The 19678-nt window shown below is 50.1% G+C and overlaps 1 protein-coding gene across 2 annotated transcripts in view; it reads right to left on the bottom strand.

Annotated features, from left to right (window-relative positions):
• Positions 1-18828, bottom strand: part of LOC147662935 (interferon-induced very large GTPase 1-like) — a 398632-nt gene extending 379804 nt beyond the window's left edge. For both annotated transcript variants that reach the window (XM_086950786.1, XM_086950785.1), the window contains exon 1: positions 18717-18828. The gene's annotated coding sequence lies outside the window, so the exon portion shown is untranslated. The remainder of the gene's footprint in view (positions 1-18716) is intronic.
• Positions 18829-19678: the final 850 nt, after the last annotated feature.

Here is a 19678-nt window from a genome sequence, read left to right on the forward strand (position 1 = left end):
TATTGTCAATAAACGATGGCGCGCTCATCTATCCCTTCTGACACCCTGTGTGGTGGTCAGAACATGATATCCTGATTCCTTTATGAGGAATAAAACCCTTAGAAACTCTTACACCACGGACTCTGTTTTCCTTCATTCCGATTGAGTTATTATTGATTAAGTACTTACCTGCATAGAAATTAAGAGAGTAAATTAATTATTTACATCACTTATCAAAGGAATGTGTTTGTCTCCCCGGCGCTAGACGCAATACGCAGGTGTCCACTGTGGAAGGCGAAGGGAGCCGGGGACTGGTACAGGAATTTGGTGGGAGTCGGCCTAATACCGGAATTTTCCATAGAGAAAGTGAGCTCTATATTATCAAGGAGCGAGAAGTGAGAAGGGAGAAAGTAATGTGTGGAGTAGACAGAAGAAGTTGGTCCAAAGGCTGGTGCAGAGAGACTGATACCATCAGCTAATTGAAATCCTGAAACGAAAAAGGAAAGTGACTAAGGATCCTGTAGTGACATCATACAGGAGTGGTAGAGACTGAGTCCAGAAGAGGGTTCGGGTATTTCGGAACCATGGCAGCGTAGATGAGGCGTAGCGGTGCAGACGTGTATTCGTGAGCCATAGAGGGAGAGCAGAGTCCCGAGCATATTGAAGACAAAGCAAGAGAGAGAGAGGGATCAGCTCCACTGCTGAAATGGAAAGACACACGTCTAAGGTGAGGCGTTCTGAGCTTGGTGTAGAATATATCTAATCATTCATTTTTACCCCCCTTTTAGGTTATAGGTAGCGACTAACTTAACTCATGTTTCTTTTGCTCATTCTGTCATGCTCAATTGTAGAATAAAGATTTAATGATCAATATCTTTGAATGTTGTTTTTATGAATGAGATTGACCTTTCCTTTTAACCAGGTGCTGACAAACAGAAGGATGGGATATGCCCTTCTGAAAAGGTAACTGATGATGGGGGGAGAGTGTGAACTTCATTTGGGAAATAACTTTTAAAGGTGAATCCCCATTAGTGTATATCGTCGGGAGACGTTAAAGATATCGTCGGGTGACGTTAAAGATATCGTCGGGTGACGTTAAAGATATCGTCAGGTGACGTTAAAGATATCGTCGGGTGACGTTAAAGATATCGTCGGGAGACGTTAAAGATATACGCTGGAGATGTTAAAGATATCGTCGGGAGACGTTAAAGATATCCTCGGGAGACGTTAAAGATATCGTCGGGTGACGTTAAAGATATCGTCGGGAGACGTTAAAGATATCCTCGTGAGACGTTAAAGAATATAAGATGAGGTAATTATAGGATAAGATATGGAGTCCATTAGGTGTTAGTGGTATCTTTGACTGTATAGGCTGTAAATAGCTTCTTTCCACCTGCTCAGGTGAGTATTCTAGATATCTTGTAAATAGTGGCCTGAGAAGAGTGTCGTTACGTGTCGACAGGGTCAACTACGGTTGGTAGTCAGCTTGGTCAGAGAATCCGGTTGTTACAATTAGGCAACATTGTATCTTCTGCTATAGACATACTGGAACAAGATTTAGCCTTATTACAACACGGGCAATCTCAGTTACGTTCTATTATGTTGCTAAGCTGGACGCTGCAATCTTTGCATGCAGGCTATGTGCCGTGGCGTTTTATAAACAGTATGTCTGTTTTCGCGAATACAATCTAACCGATAAACAGATGGAAATGGCACAAAGGAGAGCAAAATATACAATGCTTTGTATTGAGAAACTGGATAGATTACCATTTACGGTAGAAGAATCACCATCTACAGAATGGCTCATTCATGGGTACATAACTCTACCAGTCACTACCTTTCAATTTCAATATTGCCTAGAGCAAAGACAGGCCAGTAAATATGAGAACATGGGTAGGGAATACATTAAGGAATCCTGGGTAATTGGAAACTGATGGTGGTCGCATTCACTTTTGCAGCTGCTGGTTTTCAAATACTTTCACTTTCTACATTTTCTTGCAGGCTGTTATTCAAGGTACTGGAACATGCTCGGTTGCCTGCCAACGTGTTGTTGGAGTTACTTTTTTTGGCGCGTGCGTTTGTTTATATGTGCCTGCTCGCGCTGGCTTGGCTTTCATTTTCTTGACGGCTGTTATTCAAGCTGACACATTGTTTTGAGATGTATGGGTGCAGTGATAGTCGACAACTGCGAGCGGTCAAGCAGCAAACTTAAATAAACTGAGGTCTTTTACTAACAACCTCAGAAATTGTACAGTATTTGATTTAAACGAATGTTCTTTGCGGAGTGAGCAGAGCTTGGGTTATAGTATTTGCAGATTTACTGTGCAGCAAGACTACAAGTACCAGAATGTGCTACGCATGCCTGCGCGAGGACACGAATGTCTGTCTGCACGTAACCCATTATGGCACGAGCTGCCAGTTTCAGTTGCAGGTTCTGCAGGAGGTGCATCTCTGCCGATACTTAGTGGTTCAAGGGGGGCGGGTAGGCAGCAATCAAGATGTGCCCCGGAAGCGTGGGATCACCCTTTCCACCGCAGACAAGCACTGTAGAAGGCTGACTGATCGCTAACCTACCGTGCTTGGATTTCCACTGTGATCTGAAGGGTACCGGCAGGTCTCCGCAGTATGCACATGAACCTGCTGAGCACTCTTGAAGTATTTAAGAGACCGAGGAAGACGTAGGTGCCGTTTGCGTCTGTGAGCCTTTGGTGGCAGCAGAAGGGGCAGTGCGGTATAGGAGGGGGAGGGGCTCAGTTTGTCTACCCGTGAGAAGTCATTACCTCAAGGAGCCACATGTACTACAGTTGGAGGACTGCTTGGCTTGGAAGGACTGTCTTGTTGTGTTCATATAGCGTGGTGTCGCCTGCTGCTTAGAGCCATTAGATCGCTGTCCCTTGCACCTCAATACTGAACCCTGCCCATGAAACAGCACCTGCCTTCGCCAGTCTTATCGATTTCAAGCAAAACTAACCAAAAACCTTCTGCATCAAACCATGCCAATTCATCAAGGAGCCCAGGTCAGTACCTGCAGCGCCAGGGACAGTCAAGCATGAGAAGCATTGAACCCGCCCAGCCTTGCCGCCCATGGCCTTCTGACCTACACCCAACACCAAGCATGGCCTGTTGCATGATTAAACCCATCCAGCACTGACCACGCCCATCCACCCGTGAACCCATCCAGCACTGACCACATCCACCCACCCTTCAACCCATCCAGCACTGACCACGCCCATCCACCCACCCTTCAACCCATCCAACACTGACCCACGCTCATCCACCCACTCTTGAACCCATCCAACACTGACCCACACCCACCCATCCTTCAACCTGTCCAATAATGACCCACGCCCATCCACCCACCCAATACTGACCCACGCCTATCCACCCACCTTTCAACCCGTCCAACACTGCCTTGCTGCCTTCCATGTCTGCTTCGCACCCACCACATCTCTGTTAATGCTCTTGCTTAATCCTTCTCAAAGGGCATGCAGGGTGGAATTATTCTGGTCCTGCCGCTGATACATGAAATGTGACCGGCTGCCGAGTGTACTTTCTGATGTTTGTAACCTTGCAGCTTGTGTGCTGCATGGCTAAACACTTATAAGATCCCAAAGGTGAGATCTGCTGGCTATGCCAATGCTTGTTTAAGAATAGATCTCTGTCTAGAATAGAGTGTGTTATTCCCGCCGACAGATGGATCAGCCATTTTGAGCAGATGTACACTGAGGTGGTTACAGTACAAAATTACACACCCTGGAAACCCAGCACTGAGTGGCTCTTGCTATGTTTAAGGGAGGACTAAGTCCAGAAAGCGATTGTGGCCGGTTCAGCCCAGAAAGCCCAGCCCGATGGAGTACCTGTGGATCTTTATTAGTCAAACACTGGGACTTGAGCAAAGATCCCAACGAGGGTTTTTAATGCTGCTACAAGGGTTGGCCCACCTCACTCTTGGTCTATGGCGGTGACTTGACCTATTTACGAAAAGGGTGCCAGGGACGATCCTGCATGCTACCGTCCAATCTCCCTATTAGACTCAGCAGCCAAATTAATGGGAAAGGTAATTTTAGACCGCCTAAGCAATTGGTTAGAAGCAAGCAATGTGTTGTCGGATTTGAAATTTGGTTTTTAGAAAAGGCATGGGAAAAGTGGACCAATGCATGAATTTACTTATGATGATCAGCAAATAAACTTTTGCCAAAAAAGGTCATATGTTCATGGCATTCATGGACTAATGTCCGCTTTCAATAGAGTAAACAGGTCCAAACTATGGCCCTTATTGTTAGAAATAGGCATGGATGCTGAATTGGTGGCCTTCCTGCATTGGTGTTAACTTAATTTAACTGACTCTGCGATGTAAAATGAAAATGGCTCTTTAACTAAATCATGGAAGGTCAAGAGGGGATGGAGGCAGGGGTGTATTTTGGCTCCAGTTTTTTTCACACTATATTAATAATCTGGGGGCTATCCTATCCAACGCCTGCAAGGATACTCCTAGAATAGGCGCAAAAGCCATCCCTGCCCACTTATATGCCGACAATGCAGTTTTACTTGCCAGGATACCAATAGGGCTGAAAAGTCTTGTTAATACTTTTATTGATTTAATGGTCACTCTCGACCTTTCTATCAGTTTTTCAAAATACCGCATAATGTCATCTGGTAATATAAAGCGTGAAAAACGATCACTTATATGTAAAGGTGGGGAATTGACTAATGTTGCAAACTTTCCATACTTGGGTGTTCTTTTTTTTTTTTAAACCTTTATTGCACCTTCCAATTTACACAGCTAGTGGCCTACAACCCGTCCGGGCTGGCTGCCATCACATTAACATCGTCAGCATGCGGTAATATCCAATGCATATCCTGTTGTCACTGTTCCTACATTACTTTATCACCGCCACAGAGAAAAGGCACAGTTATTCCATTGTTCATTAATCAGTGAGGTTTTTGTTTTTTTCTTTTTTGCAAAAACAAGAACATAACAATAAAACTTAAAGAAGCACATAATGGTCGTTCATTATTGGTTATTAGATGCCATTGCTGCGTAGGGACGTTCTCCCCCTGTAATCATTCCCTTTCGTAAACCTCCATCCATCCCCCAACCTATTATCAGGTGTGTGCGGGACCTTCCGGGTATCGTTCCTATGGTAACGCCATTACTCTGACGCCCAGGGCAGGTCCGGAGTGTTCCGATGCAATCTAAAATCTGTTAACCCCCCCCGGTGGGCACCAAGTGGCCCTCTAGCCCGCCTCCTCATCATCTTCAGACTCGTCCTGCTCCTCCTCTGTTAAGGGATCACAAATCTCCCCTCTGTATATGTTCCACTTGGACCAAATCTTGTTCCATTTCCCCGGGCATGCCCTGTTGGAGTATACTCCTCGCTCCGTCACCATGACCCTGTCCATGTTAAGACCCCATTGTGTCGTCGTAGGTGCATCGGCTGCGCCCCATTTCTGTGCGATGTCTCGTTTGGCCACCATTAAGCCCACTGTGAACCAGGTTTGATCATGTCTAGAGACGTCAGTCCCCTCCCATATGTTCAGGAGACACCGCCTCGGATCGGGCAACAGCGAAATCTCTAACGCTTGTGATATCGTCCGCATTATTTGTCGCCAAAACTCCTGGATACGGGGGCAGTCCCATGTAGTGTGAAAAAATGTGCCCTCTTCTCCGCATCCACGAAGGCAGAAAGGATGTTGTGTTCTGTGTATGCGATGGAGCATGGTTCTAGTATAGTAAACTCTATGCAGGACTTTTAGTTGCACTAGTCTCAGTCGTGCCGAGATACCCACTTCTTTAGGAGATGCTATCGCCTCATTCCACTCATGTTCATCCATCTCCCCGGCGTCCCCCTCCCATTGCTCCTTTAGCCTAGCTAGTGGATCCGGTAAGTTGTTGAGTAATTTACGGTATATAAGGGAGGTCGCCCTCTCAACCATGTATTCAGTGAGAAGCCGGTCTTCAAGTGGGGATGCCTCCGGCAACTCACTGTCAGGGGGAATGACCGCTAGCAGTGCGTGTCTGATCTGAATGTATCTGTATAGTTCCCTCTCTCCCAGGTTGTATAGCTCTCCCAATCTGTCAAAAGTAACTACCGCGCCCCTCTCCCAAAGATCCCCAACCGTGGATATTCCTATCGTGTCCCAGTGAGAGAAGCCTCTGCTGTTTCGCATATTGCCAAAGGCTTTTGAGTCCCACAGTGGCGTGAGTTTCGTTACTTTCCCCTTCCAGCCCAACGCTGCGGTTGCCGTATGCCACAGCGCCGCGGTTAGTCTGGTAGGTCCCTCCAGTTTATTCGCTTTAGTACGGTCATATAGTGGGGCCAGTAGACTGTTCGTGCCTAGTTGCGCCCTGTCTGCCTGAAATGCAGGCCCGGACTGTGGAGTGTGTATCCAGCAGTTGATAGGCTTTAACTGCGCCGCCCAATAATACATTTTCAAGTTGGGGAGCGCTATTCCTCCGTCATACCAACCTCTGTTCAGTTTGGCTTGCGCGATACGTGGAGGGAGATTGCCCCACAGTAGATTCAACACCAGCGCCGCCACCCTCTGAAAGAATTTAGGGTTCACAGGATATGGGGTATTTTCGAGTACATACAGAAAGCGGGGCAAGGACATCATTTTATACAAAGCAGCTCTCCCCAGCAATGTGAGGGGTAGCCCCGCCCAGAATTTAACATCCTGCTTTAGTCGCTCAATGTGGGGCCCCAAATTCTTGTCCATAAATTCCACTGGGTCCCTAGTGACATGGATGCCTAAATATTTGAAGGAGGAACCTGCGATCTTCAGAGGGCAGTCTATACTCAGCGCTGGAGTCAGGCCCCTCAGGACAAACATCTCTGATTTGGTCCAGTTGATTGTGTAGCCAGAAATTTTCCTGTGGCTGTCACAAAGTTGTAGAAGGGCCGGCACCCCCCGTTCCGGATCCGTTAGATATACCAGCATGTCATCCGCGTAAAGGGATAGCCGGTCCTCCCAGCCCTCCGCCCAGCTGATCCCCTTCAACAGTGGCATGGTTCGTATCAGGGTGGCCAGTGGTTCCAATGAAATTGCGAACAACAGCGGTGAGAGTGGACACCCCTGACGAGTGCCCCTCCCCAGAGGAAATGTGCGCAAGATATGGCCATTGGCCACCACTTGGGTGACCGGGTCAGTGAATAATAATCTCATCCAAGCTATAATCTTGGGGCCGAACCCCAAACGAGACAGGACCTCAAACAGGTAATTCCACTCTACCAGGTCAAAGGCCATCCTGGCGTCAAGGGTCAGTATAACTGCCGGTGACGTGATCACCTCTGCCCGTGCCAGCACCCCATGCAACCGGCGCAGATTTAGCGCCGTGTTTCTGCGCGGCATGAACCCGGACTGATCTGGGTGTATAAGATCGGGCAGATGCGGCACAAGTCTGGTCGCCAAGAGTTTGGCGAGGATCTTAACTTCCGCATTAAGCAGCGAGATGGGGCGGTAAGAGGAGCAGTCCTCCGGCGGTTTCCCCGGTTTGGGGATTGCTACTATAGTGGCCAGTCTTTGGTCTGGCGGAAGTATTCCCTTCTCTAGACATTCTTCATACATAGCTAAAAGATGGGTGCTCAGTATTTCGGATTTCGCCTGATACCATTCAATAGGTATGCCATTTGGGCCAAGTGCCTTGCCCGGGTTCAATGCGTTAATCGCCAGCTGTATCTCCTCCGCCGTGATATCAGCCTCCATGTCCGCCGTAGCCTCTGCAGAGAGCGTCCGAACCTCAATCCGTTCCAATGCCTCTCTGGCCATTTTGGTTGTTACATCCCGCTCAGGGGTGTATACCCCCTCGAAGTGGGTCGCCAGCGCCTCAACTATGAGTTCGGGGCTCGCGTGGGTCTCCCCTGACTGTTCCTCACCTGCTGAATGCCCCTGGAGCCACCCTCCCACTTGTCTAGCCAGGCCAGCATTTTACCCACCTTATCCCCTATCTCATAGACCCTATTCTGTGTGTCAGAGATGTGGCCTTTCACTTGAGCTCTCAGATGGTCCGTGTAGAGTTGTTGTTGGATGGTAAGTGCATGTGCTGTACCTGACGTGGGCTGCCTTTCGTGTGCTGTCGTCAGTTCCTGTAAAGTAAGTTCTAAATTAGTGAGTTCCAGGGCTTTATCTTTCTTGTGACCCGTGATCGAGGTTATTGCTTGCCCCCTAAGCACCGCCTTGTACGCCTCCCACAGTACCTCTGACGAACTCACCGAATTCACATTCTCAGCGAAATATTGTGCTGTCACTGTCTTAAGAGCCTTACGGACCCTGGGGATCTTTAAGTATGTAGCGTGTATAGGGAATATTCGCCTACGCACCTTCTCATGGGTGGATATCGTCAAAGTAATCGGGGAGTGGTCAGAGATGCCCCTGGGGTGAATGTCTACGGTGTCTATGTGTTGGGTGCTGTTACCGAGGGTCAGGAAATGGTCTATTCTCGAAAGGCTTCCGTGCACTGCGGAGTGGAAAGTAAACTGCTGGGACTGGGGGTGGGAACGCCTCCATATGTCGATGAGACCCATGGCAGACAGGAAGCGCTGGAAGTGGGAAGATCCCCCGGTGGGGCCGCCCGCTGGGAATCTGTCTAGCTGAGCGTCCACAATGGCGTTGAAATCCCCCCCTAAAATCACCTCTCCCTCGGGAAGGGCCAGTAAAAAATCAGCTAATTTCGGGAGCTGCACCGAGTGGAGCGCAGGGGGAATGTATACCGACACTAGATTAAGGAGTCTACCCTCTCATTGCCCCTGCACTGTGGCAAAGCAACCTTGATCATCGGTCTTAGTCTGTAGTGGAATAAACTGTGAGCATTTCTGTATTAGTATACCGGTTCTCCTCGATCCGGACGTGAATTCCGAGTGTACTAGCATTTTGTACCCTTTCCTATCCATGGCCTTGGTCGCCCCTCCCGTTAAATGGGTCTCTTGCAGCATCACTATATTGGGCTTCTGTCTTTTCAGTGTGGTCAACACTAGTCCCCGTTTGATCTTATCCCCTAGCCCTCATACATTCCATGTCATTAGTCTTAAGGGGGAACCCCGGGAATTCGGGTCTACGTCCCCCAGCACAATAGAAGGGTTATCCGCCATTTACGGCTACAAAAGTCTCAAAAATGTTCAACCCGCATTCTGATAGTGCAGCCCCTACACCCTCGATTCAACCAATGTTCCGTTACATCACGTGAGTGTTGAGGTTCAGTTCTTGACCATACATGTGTGTTCCAATCAACTTCAAAACAACCCCCCCTCCCTGCCTAACGGATTTCCAACTGCCCGCCTCCCCAACTTAGCAGAGTGCTTATCCCTTCCCCAAACCAGAGTACTTGCTTGTAGGGGGGAGAGTGTCTCCCCCGGCAGGCGGCATCACTGCTCACTTGCGGGACAAATCAGGCCAGCGTCCAATTGCAGCTACAAAACAGTAGTTCCTGAATGAAGAGACAGCGTTGCACCATTGTCTTATTCCAAGCGTTCACTTCCATCTGCTTCCACGAGGTCCTGAGTTGGGGACCTTCCCGGCCCTCCTCTTCCTGAAGTTTGCGACCCTGTCCGGCTGTCCGCACGGTGATCCGTATTGTGTCTGTGGTTCCTCCGATTCCTGTCCACGGTATGCCAGCCCTCAAGCCAATCCCTAGCCACCTCAGGGGAGTCAAAGAACCAGACTTTTTTGTCAGCAACTACACGGAGCCTGGCCGGAAATAGCATGGAGTAGGGCAGCTCTTTTTCGCGTTTGGGTGTTCTTTTTGACGAATAAGTGTCTTGGGTGGCCCAGTGAACACTCAAGAAAAATACCCTAGCAAGAGCAGCGGTAGCAACACAGGATTTTGCCAGGAGACTAGGGAGCAAACCCTTATTACCATTATTGAAGGTTTTCAACGAGAAATGCGTCCCTATGACAATGTATGGTAGTGAAGTCTGGGGCTACAAGGAGGTCAATGAGTTGCAAGAGGCCAAAAATAAATATCTAAGGAAACTTCTAGCTGTCCCTCTGAGTACCCCTGCTTTTATGGTGCATGAAGAATTAAAGAAGGGTGATAGTTCAGCTTGCATAGCAGTGGCCACCATAATATGGTGGCTAAAAATATGATCTAGACCCATACCCTGCCTAAATCAAATTATATTAGAAGACTGTATGAAATTAGACAGAGCTACAGACATTCCCTGGTTGGGGTTACGTCTCACAACAGGTCACGGAATTAGGGTGCCCTGAGCTTTTTAATCACCCTAGACAGTACACCTTTGAGAGGTGAAAGACATTAAAAGACAATTTTTAACCAGAAGAAGGCAGGAAAGGGAAAATAGTGAACTTAAATAGACATTATATGATAATAAGCCCTGGGATTTTAGATGAACCCTTTTGTTTTTTTATTAATAATTTGCATCGGCGTGACTTGGCACGTCAAGATGGCGGTCGCACTCAAAGAGTGCTCCTGGACCCCTCTGTCATCCGCCCAAGATCCGCCCGTCCTTGCGTCTCATCCAAGCCTTGCAGCTCAGTGCCATTTCCTCACCGCATTGGCGAACATTGATTTCCAGCTGCAGAAAGCCCCGTGGCCCTGCGATTCCGAGAAAGGCGCCATCGAGGTGCTCTCGCCTGCAAGATGGCAGTCTACGTGCCCTGAATCGTGGCACACGCACTCCCCGGAGGGTGCAGCCCAGATCCCTATCCCTGTGGCTGTGATTGCAGGAGTGGCCTAGAGAGCTAAGGCACCGTAGGCCTCGTAAGATCGAGCTGCTGCCCAGCCACCACCTGACGCCGGCCTGAGGCCCCCCTCTCCCAGGTGACCCTGACCCTGCCTTGGCGGCCTGTTGCCGGGGCTTTCCCGCCTAGCCCCTGACGTGAGGCCCGGCCTGAATGGTGCGTGGCCTGAGTGCGAGCGGAGGCGGCCTGAGACGGTAGAGTCTGGTCCGTTGGCTCCCGTGTGGCGGCCGCCATTTCGGGCAGCGGGGAAAACATCTGCTGACAGTTAAGATCCAGCTGCAACCGGCGACCTGTGGTTCCCCCATCTTCTAAGAGAGGCCGTCCGACACCCGATGTGCACAGGCCTGGAGACCCGGTGAGTGCACTAGCAGTAGGGGGGACTACGCAGAGAGGTGCGTTCCCCCCCCCCCCCCGTATGCTCTGAGCTGCCTGCTGGGAGGGTGGAATCGGCTGCTGGGTCGTGCAGCGCAGGGTTCTGGGCCCCTCCACCATTCCTGCTTACCTGTCCTGGCCTGTGGTGCTGATTTGGTCCCCGCTGGACCCAATAATTGAGCACAAGCCGCTGACCTGAGGGCCTCGGACCCGCCTCTGGCGTGGGGACCGCCTGGAGAGGGAGTGGAGCAGGTTGCGAGCCGAACGACGTCCTGAGGGAGGACCCACTCCACACACCCCCCGTCTCTGCCTGGCTCCTGTGGCCCTACTGGCGGATCACTGGCCCTCCATTCCAGGGACCCTGCTGTATCCATCAAGGACCTGGCTCCTGTACTGCTGGTGGGGCGCTGCCGGAGAAGGGAGTGGAAGTCGCTGCATCCCTTGCTGGCGTGGAGTCTGAGGACTTGGCACTATGGACTGCTAACTTGGACGGTGGCAAGGGCTTGTGATTCGCCCCTTCCCCTGTGGCTACTGTGGGTTGGAGAGTGTGCGATTGTGTTCTGTGACTGAAAGGCGCCTCATGCAGGGATTCGGCCATCGCCGGCGAGGGGGTTTAGACCTACCTCTCCTCTGGCTGCCAACATTGCCCTTCATCCTGCTCTGGCCTAATCCAGGGATCTCCTCTCTCGGATTCTCGCAGGAGGGCCGAAGGGTTCGGGGCGAATCTCGGCCATCGATCGGGCGGCGAGGGGACAGGTAGCCAATATCCCCTCTCTCTGCATCCTTCCTTTCTCCTTCTCTCTTCCCCCCCCACCGAACTGCCTGAGGGCCGCTTGGCTCTCCCGCCCTGCTCAGTGCACACCATGGGTAGAGATCGGGGCCCCAAAACCCCAGCCACGCAGACCAAAATGGACAGATTCACAACTACGGACCCTGGAGCGACCGGAGGAACGTCGGATACAGACAACCCCTACGCTACAGAATTGACCACTATCCTTCAAGCTATACACACCTTGCAATCCTCGGTGGAGGTCAAGATTGCGGAAGTCCGGGTCGATATGACCCTTATCCAGCAAGACCTCCACAATGCTACGTCCCGGATTAAGGAGGCAGAAACCCGCTTATCCACCGTAGAGGATAATGTCCACCAACTCAAGGACCAAGTTGCTCGCCTCCAGACGCATACCCAAGAGCTCCATCGACGGGCCGAAGATGTCGAAAACAGGTCCCGACGAAACAACCTCCCCCTGGTGGCGTTTCATGAGGGAGCGGAACAGGGCCGGGCGGCTGACTTCACCGAGCACTGGCTGCGCTCATGGCTGCCTGAAGGTTCCCTCTCCCAGTGGTTCGCGGTGGAGCGCGTGCATCGTTCTCTTGCACCCAAGCCACCACCAGGTGCACCCCAAAGACCGATAATCCTGCGGATCCTTAACTTCAGGGACCGGGACTCCATTCTGGCCAAAGCCCGCAAGCAGCGACCGCCTCCAATAGGAGAGTCAAACAATCATGGTTTTCCCGGACTACACTTAAGAGGTTCTAGGCCAACATCGCTCGTTTGGGGAGGTTAAGCAAAAGATGCGCGCCCTCAACCTCCAATATAGGCTCCTCTTCCCGGCCCACCCATGTTTCAGAACAAGACCCTCTTCTTTGATTCCCCTGAGGAGGCCTGGGAATGGGTAACAGATTAACACCCCACGCGGCTCAACACTCACAGTCCATCGACCCCTGGTGATGCCAGAGGTTCCCGCCGCTGCATGCCTGCCCCTCAACCACAGCGTCACCTCTCTCGCAGGAGACGGGGACAGAAACAAGCCTGTTAGGATTTTGGGTCCCTCTTGTCATCCAACATCCAGAGCGCCCCCGGGAGAGCCCCGTGCTAGGCGGAGGGCTGGCTCTTCAGGCCATTCGGACCCTGGGAACGCCTCGTCCCACCCATCACTGTTGGATCTGGCGGAAACAGACCTCTCCCATAGCCCGATTCTCCCCACAGGGCCTTCCTGAGCCTGCCAGGACCTTCTTGCTGCGACCAGTTCTGCACTCTTGAGGCTGCACCTCAACTTACAGTGCTCTACTTCCCGATGGACATTGCCATTGAACATCCTGCTATAAGGAGGAGTCCTCCACGATTCTCCATTCCCAAGCGTTTTAGTTTGGTCTTCTTTGTGTTTCCTAGTTAGGGCAACAGATGCTTCCGTTCCTGAAGGATAGGGGGAGGGAATGAGAGGGGGGAAACCATTGTCCCAGTTCTTTGGTTGTTTTCTCTGTTTAACGCACTAACATTCCTTTCCAGCAGCAGAGCAAGCGCATTGAAATCCAGCACTGTAGTATTCACCCACTACCTCGTACAAATGCACTGCTTCATCCACACCTACTACCCACACTAGAAGACCGATTGTCTGTCCACTCTCTTTATGTCTGACAAGTATGCCGGGCGGCATTGCTCCAAATAATGTCCTGGAATGTTAATGGCTTACTAGATAAGGTCAAGCGCACAGCGGTCCTTCAATATGCCCAGCGCCACGCCGTAGACATCCTGCTGCTCCAAGACACCCACCTAGTAGGCAATCACTGTCCTTTTCTGGCACGATACGGCTATGGCGGAGTCTCTCACTCCAGTTTTACTCGTGGCTCGAGAGGGATGGCCGTCCTGGTGCGGCGTGCCCTACCATACGTGGTGCGATGGGTGACTCATGATCCTCAGGGCTGCTTCATCATCTGGGAGGGGAGCCTTGGGGACCGACCTCTGAACCTGCTCAATGTATACTCTCCCCCCTCCCTGCTGACCTCCACACTTCAGCGTCTCACCACCCTGGGTGCTGCTTTGCCCCAAGGGATGACCATCATTGGGGGTGACTTCAATGCGGTTATGGATCCTGACCTTGACACTGCAAGCCTCAACCTCTAGCATAATGCACTTTAATCTCCTAATGAGCTGGGCCGCCGCTCAAGGCCTTGGGGATGCTTTGGAGACTTTGGCACCCGACGACTAGATTTTACACCCACACATCGGCATCCCATCACATGCATGCCCGAATAGACTACCTTTTCATGCCAGCCCTGGACTGCCGAGCAATTCGAGATATCGCCATCCTCCCCAGGGGTTTATCGGACCACTGTCCAGTGGCGATCTGGCTAGGTAACCTCCCTGACTCCTCGCGCCTGATCTGGCGGTTAGACGCCTGGTTTCTCCAGGACAAGACATTTAGAGACCAAGTGGGAGACGAGCTTCGCCAGTACTTCATCACCAACCAGGGCTCGTTTCCTTCTCCTGGCACCCTATGGGAGGCTGGTAAGGCCACTATTAGGGTATTCGCCAAAGACCAGCTTAAACTCCAGCGTGTGAAGCAGGACTCCCGACTCGCGCTCCTGGAGGCCCAGGCTGTACTACTCGAGACCCACCCTCCGGAGGAGAGAACTGCAGCCCAAGATAGGAGGCTATCGTTCCTAAGGGATGAGATTAAGCAAGCCTCCCTGGAGGCCGCTAAGTTGTTGTGGAGGTCCTCTGTGGCCCGAGTGTACAGATGGGGAGATAAGAATGGGAAACTCCTCCACCATCTGGCCAATCGTATCATTCCCGAGGTGTTTGATTTGAACAGTGACCCAGCGAACCCCAGTGGCAGTGGCCCAGTGTTTTGCCACATACTACGCCAACCTTTACTCTGCAAGGCCTCCCAGTCTCTCACTCCCGGAGCTCCATCGGCGCGAACGGTTCCCTCTTCGGCGACTCAGCTAATCAGAGGCTGAGGCACCTGACGCCCTGGTCACTCCAGAGATCAACGATGCCATATCGCGCATGGCTGCCGGTAAGACGCCAGGGCCAGATGGACTCCCACAGGAGTTCTACCGAGACACGCTGGTTCCCCACCTCCTAGAAGTATATCAGGAGGCGGTTGATCGCGGCTCATTCCGCCCCAAGACGGGCACAGCCACCATCGTGGTGATCGCCAAGTCTCAACCTCCTTCGTAGCATTGTCCTGACTACCGCCCCATCTCTCTTATAAATTTGGAGCTTAAAATATTTGCTTCTCTCCAGACTAATCGCATGTGACCGTACCTGGCCAAGCTGGTTCACCCCGAACACTGCGGATTCATGCCCCTCCGGGGAACTAGACACTGCCTTAGACGCCTCCACCTGGCTTTAGCAAACCGGCAACAGCTGACCCCATACTTATCCCTTCTTCTTGTGGATTTCGAGAAAGCATTTGATTTGGTGGGCTGGCGATATCTAGAGGCGGTGTTGACTGAAATGGGGTTCGGTCCGCATTCCGCAGCCTGGTCAAGACATTATACTGTAAGCTGCGGGCTCTGGTACTAGTCAATGGAGCCCTGTCCTACCCCTTTGCCGTCAGAAGAGGCAGGGATGTCTCCTCTCGCCCCTCCTCCGCATTGGCGATGGAACTCTTTGCCAGGCTAGTTAGAGCGGACGTACTCATCATGGGATGGCGGTGGCCGGGCTTAGAGGAGGACAAGATCGCCCTTTACGCAGACGATGTTCAGCTATTTTTAGCAGATCCAGCCCAATCGGAACCCCAGTGTCTCCAGGCCCTGAGCCTTTTTGAACAAAAATCCGGCCTGCGCTTAAATTCGACTAAATCTGTTCTGGTCCCCCTTCACCTTTCGAGGGAGTGCTTTGACTGGCAGTCGATACCTCTCCGGTGTCACTCCTTTAAATACCTGGGGATCTGGGTCGCCCTCCTCCCCGACCTCACCTGGTCACTCAATGTCACCCCACTGGTGAAAAAGGTTTGTGCTGACCTCCTCAAATGGCAGACTCTGCCATTGAAACCCATGGGCAGAATAGCTCTTTTCTGCCCAGATTCCTTTACATGCTCCAGAATTCAAACCTCTCCTTCTCCCGCGCATGGTTCTGCGAGATGGACAGCTTGGCTATCAAGTTCTTATGGGGAGGTCGAAGGCCTCGGTTGGCCCTCGCCCAGTGCCGGATTCCGCCCTTTGATGGAGGTCTGGGGATGATGAATCTATACCTCTCTACTACCTAGATACACAGCTCCTCACTTTGCATGACTGGTTTAATGGGGGGATGGTCCGGCCCGGCATACCGCCTGGGACTGCACACCCAGTGCCTACACAACATTCAGGGGATGCTGTATGGGAACACCATTTCCTAAACTATGCCTGAGGTTACACGTGGGGTGCCTTTGGCCTGGCAGGCTTCTCTGTGCCATATCGGCTGGTCAGGTAAACTGACCCAATGTACCCCATTGTGGAGGGACACTCACCTCCAGGAGGTCACCGACCTCTCTGTTTTTAGGGCATGGGATCTCATTGGGATTTAACAACTGGGGGATGTATGGAGTGGGAACCACATAATCACCTTCCAAGATTTTCAGACCAGATACTGCCTTCACACCTCACAGTTTAATTGGTACCTGCAGCTGCGCCACAGCCTCAATTCTCATATCTCAGAAGGCACCTCTCGGCCAGAATATAGCCCGCCTGTAGCACAGATCATGACCGTCAATTTGGGGAGGGGGGGGGGGAGGATCTATATCTATCGCTCCCTTACTAACAACACTCCCAACACACTATTCCGACTCAGGGACAAATGGGAGGGATGGCTCAGGTCCTTGGATGACGCCAACTGGAGAGACGCATTAATGGCTCCCAAAACAGTCACAGCCTCGGCACGGCTTCGCCTGGTTCAGGTAGATTACCTCCATGCTGCTTATCTCACGCCGCTGCGCCTCCACCGAGCTGGGCTTCGGCCCAATTCACCTGTATCCGCTGCAGCAACTCACAAGCCGATTTCAATCACATGGTATGGCTCTGCTCGTAATTGCGCACTACTGGGAGTCAGTGACGGGAGAGCTTACTGAGGTTCTGGGATGAAAGGCTCCCCATAACCCAACGAATTTGCTCCTGGGTATCACCAAGGGGTTGGATGGTTCCAGGGCTGAAAAACTCTTTCTGAACACAGCACTGATAGTGGCTAAAAGGGACATTGCAGCCAACTGGCTGAACTCAGCTGCGCCCACCTTGGCGCCCTGGCACAGTGGGGTAGAGTGGTGCGCAGAACAAGAACGACCCTGTACGAGGCTCTAGGGGATGCCCGAAAAAGTTTCGCAGAATGTGGGGTAAATGGGTCGGGTGATACAAGATTGATACTCTCCCAAAACAACCAAGGACCAGGTGGATACTGAGATGTATTCTCCTTGCCGATCAACTCATAAGTTGGTGCTCTATTGCTACTTTTTTGCTCTGCACGGATTACTGTGTACAATGCTGGTATTGTTCTCTCTTGCTGGTTTCTCGAAATTAATAAAAAATGTGACTATCAAAAAAAAAAATTTCATCATCGCTTTCTTTTAATCAGATTTAGGTTTAATTGTATTCATTGGTGTCTCCCAGTTCCCAAGGGTTTCTCTAAGCCAGGGACCCTAAATCCTTGTTCCTGTGATGATTTTTCGGACCACGATTTGTTGCACTTTATGTTTTTCTGTGGTTTTTATAGTGATTTACAGTCAAAATATATCTCACCTCTTAAAAATTGCTATTTTGCACCAGTAAGACCTGCCCCGATAGATCTGCAAATGCTGTCATCACCCCTGATATGTGATGGGGTTGCAGGTTTTCTCGCAGGGGCTGTACGCAGAAGAAAAAATTTAGAGGAGCCGTAGAAATGGGCTGGGTTTTTCTGTCCTGAAGGAAGAAATGTTTGTAAACTTACATGATGATCCTTTTTAACCTAGTATTGATTTTGTATAATATTCACTTTTATGAAGGTATTTGCTGATAATAGGTTTTATCGTGATGCACTAAAAACACATAAGGGCTAAGGAACGTTTTAAAAGTGTATATGTAAAGTAGCCCTGTTCTTTTTATTACTATGTAATCGTACTGTATTTCTGAGTAACTTTTTGTGTAAATGCACTTTTAAAAGGCCATACTGGTGCCGAACAAAGTTTTATTGATGATGATGATGTTAAAAATGAAATCTAGAACTGGAATAAGTGGTCCTTCGCATCACGAAGCTTCTAGTATCTCAACAATTTCACTTCAATTTGATAACTAAATGCTTTCTGCTCCTTATTTTTTTTGCGCTCACTCTTATCAAACATAATTACAACACAGGAGTATGGATGAGCCACAACACCACCAGGATTGTGGAAAGTTCCACATATTTATTAATTATAAAACCGCTACAAACACCCCAGGGAAAGAAAAATCATTTAACTAAAAAGAAACGAGTAAATTGTTCATATTATATGCAGCAATAAGGGACCATAAGTCCTTTCGAAACAAAATATTTGTAATGGGACACGATGTACGTGGGGACTCATCTTGTATAATGTACCCAATCGGCTGCAATCTTCAGTTGATTCCGTCGAATCAACTGGACTATATGGCAAACCCAGCCATAAACCCTCCTACACAAGAACCGAACGAAGGAATCAGCACTTTTGTAAATAAAACCCACAATCATCAATTCGTTTTAAAAACAATTCGAGAAACTGCTCTAAACAATAACCGTGGAAGTTTCGAGAAAGTATTTAGCAAATGAAGAAGGCCACGCGGATTCGAAAGGCCCTGCGGCAGCTCGCCCATTCCCTGGAGTGACGATCTCACGGAGTCGCCAGTCTATCCGGTCTGACTATGTCATTTACATTTAAAAACACACTGGAGCAGCACAGGTAAACACCACGTACCTTATCACCGCTCCTGTCGGGCCTGCAGCAAGTTCAGGTCGTCCGGCGGCCGCGGGAGCCTGGCGGATGTGAAAGTAAAAGCAGACTGACTGAAGAAGAGTATCCCCACGCGGCGCCCGATGGTACAGCCTTCGAGGAGCGGGAAAAACAGATCAACAACTGCCCCACCCAACTCGAGCTACATCTTTTCCAGGCGCATTCCCGAATAATCTAAATTAAAAAAAAGTTGAACTCGCACCAACCACGTACTACCGAATCCCGCCCGCATTAATCCTCAATTCAGCCACCTCGTGGGGCAGTAATGCAAGATTTTTTCATATTTCCAATGACCCCTCTACTGGAAGCTTTGACTCTCATTTCGCACACGTGTACGGCTTACACCGCATCACAATGTTTTTTAAGTTAGTTTAATACGCTGAAATGGAACATTAGTATTTTTTGGTGTCCATGAAGGAGTGTGGAGAGGCAGCAGTGGACGCAAAGGCTTGACTACTACAAAAGATTCTGTGCTCAAAAAGTGGTAGGTTATTTTAAAATTTAAACCCACAAATTAGCATATTGATAACTGCCACACCCTCCCTGTTCAGCGTGACACTGGCAGACAGGACCACAACTGGTGTCAAGTCGATCCAGCCAAGTTTCTCAGGTCCATATGATGTGCTGCTCCAATCCAGGTTTTTTCTATGAATCCTGGGTCTTGCAGTCTTGAATATTGCATTATGAAACAGGACTAAAAAACACACAATTCAAAGAAATAAACTTGGACTGGAGCAGCACATCATACATGGACATGGGAAACTTGACAACTATGCTGGGTGAGGTTCTTTATCCACAGACAATAATTTAACATGCAGCCCAGTGCTTGTCTTTTTGTAGAAACTGTACTTTTAACGAAACGAAATACTACACAATGAAATTAGGTCCACTAATATAGCGTCGCATCCCTAGTTGCGTTTTAATGC

The sequence above is a fragment of the Lissotriton vulgaris genome, unplaced genomic scaffold, assembly GCF_964263255.1.
Source record: "Lissotriton vulgaris unplaced genomic scaffold, aLisVul1.2 SCAFFOLD_801, whole genome shotgun sequence".
NCBI classification, from domain to species: domain Eukaryota; kingdom Metazoa; phylum Chordata; class Amphibia; order Caudata; family Salamandridae; genus Lissotriton; species Lissotriton vulgaris.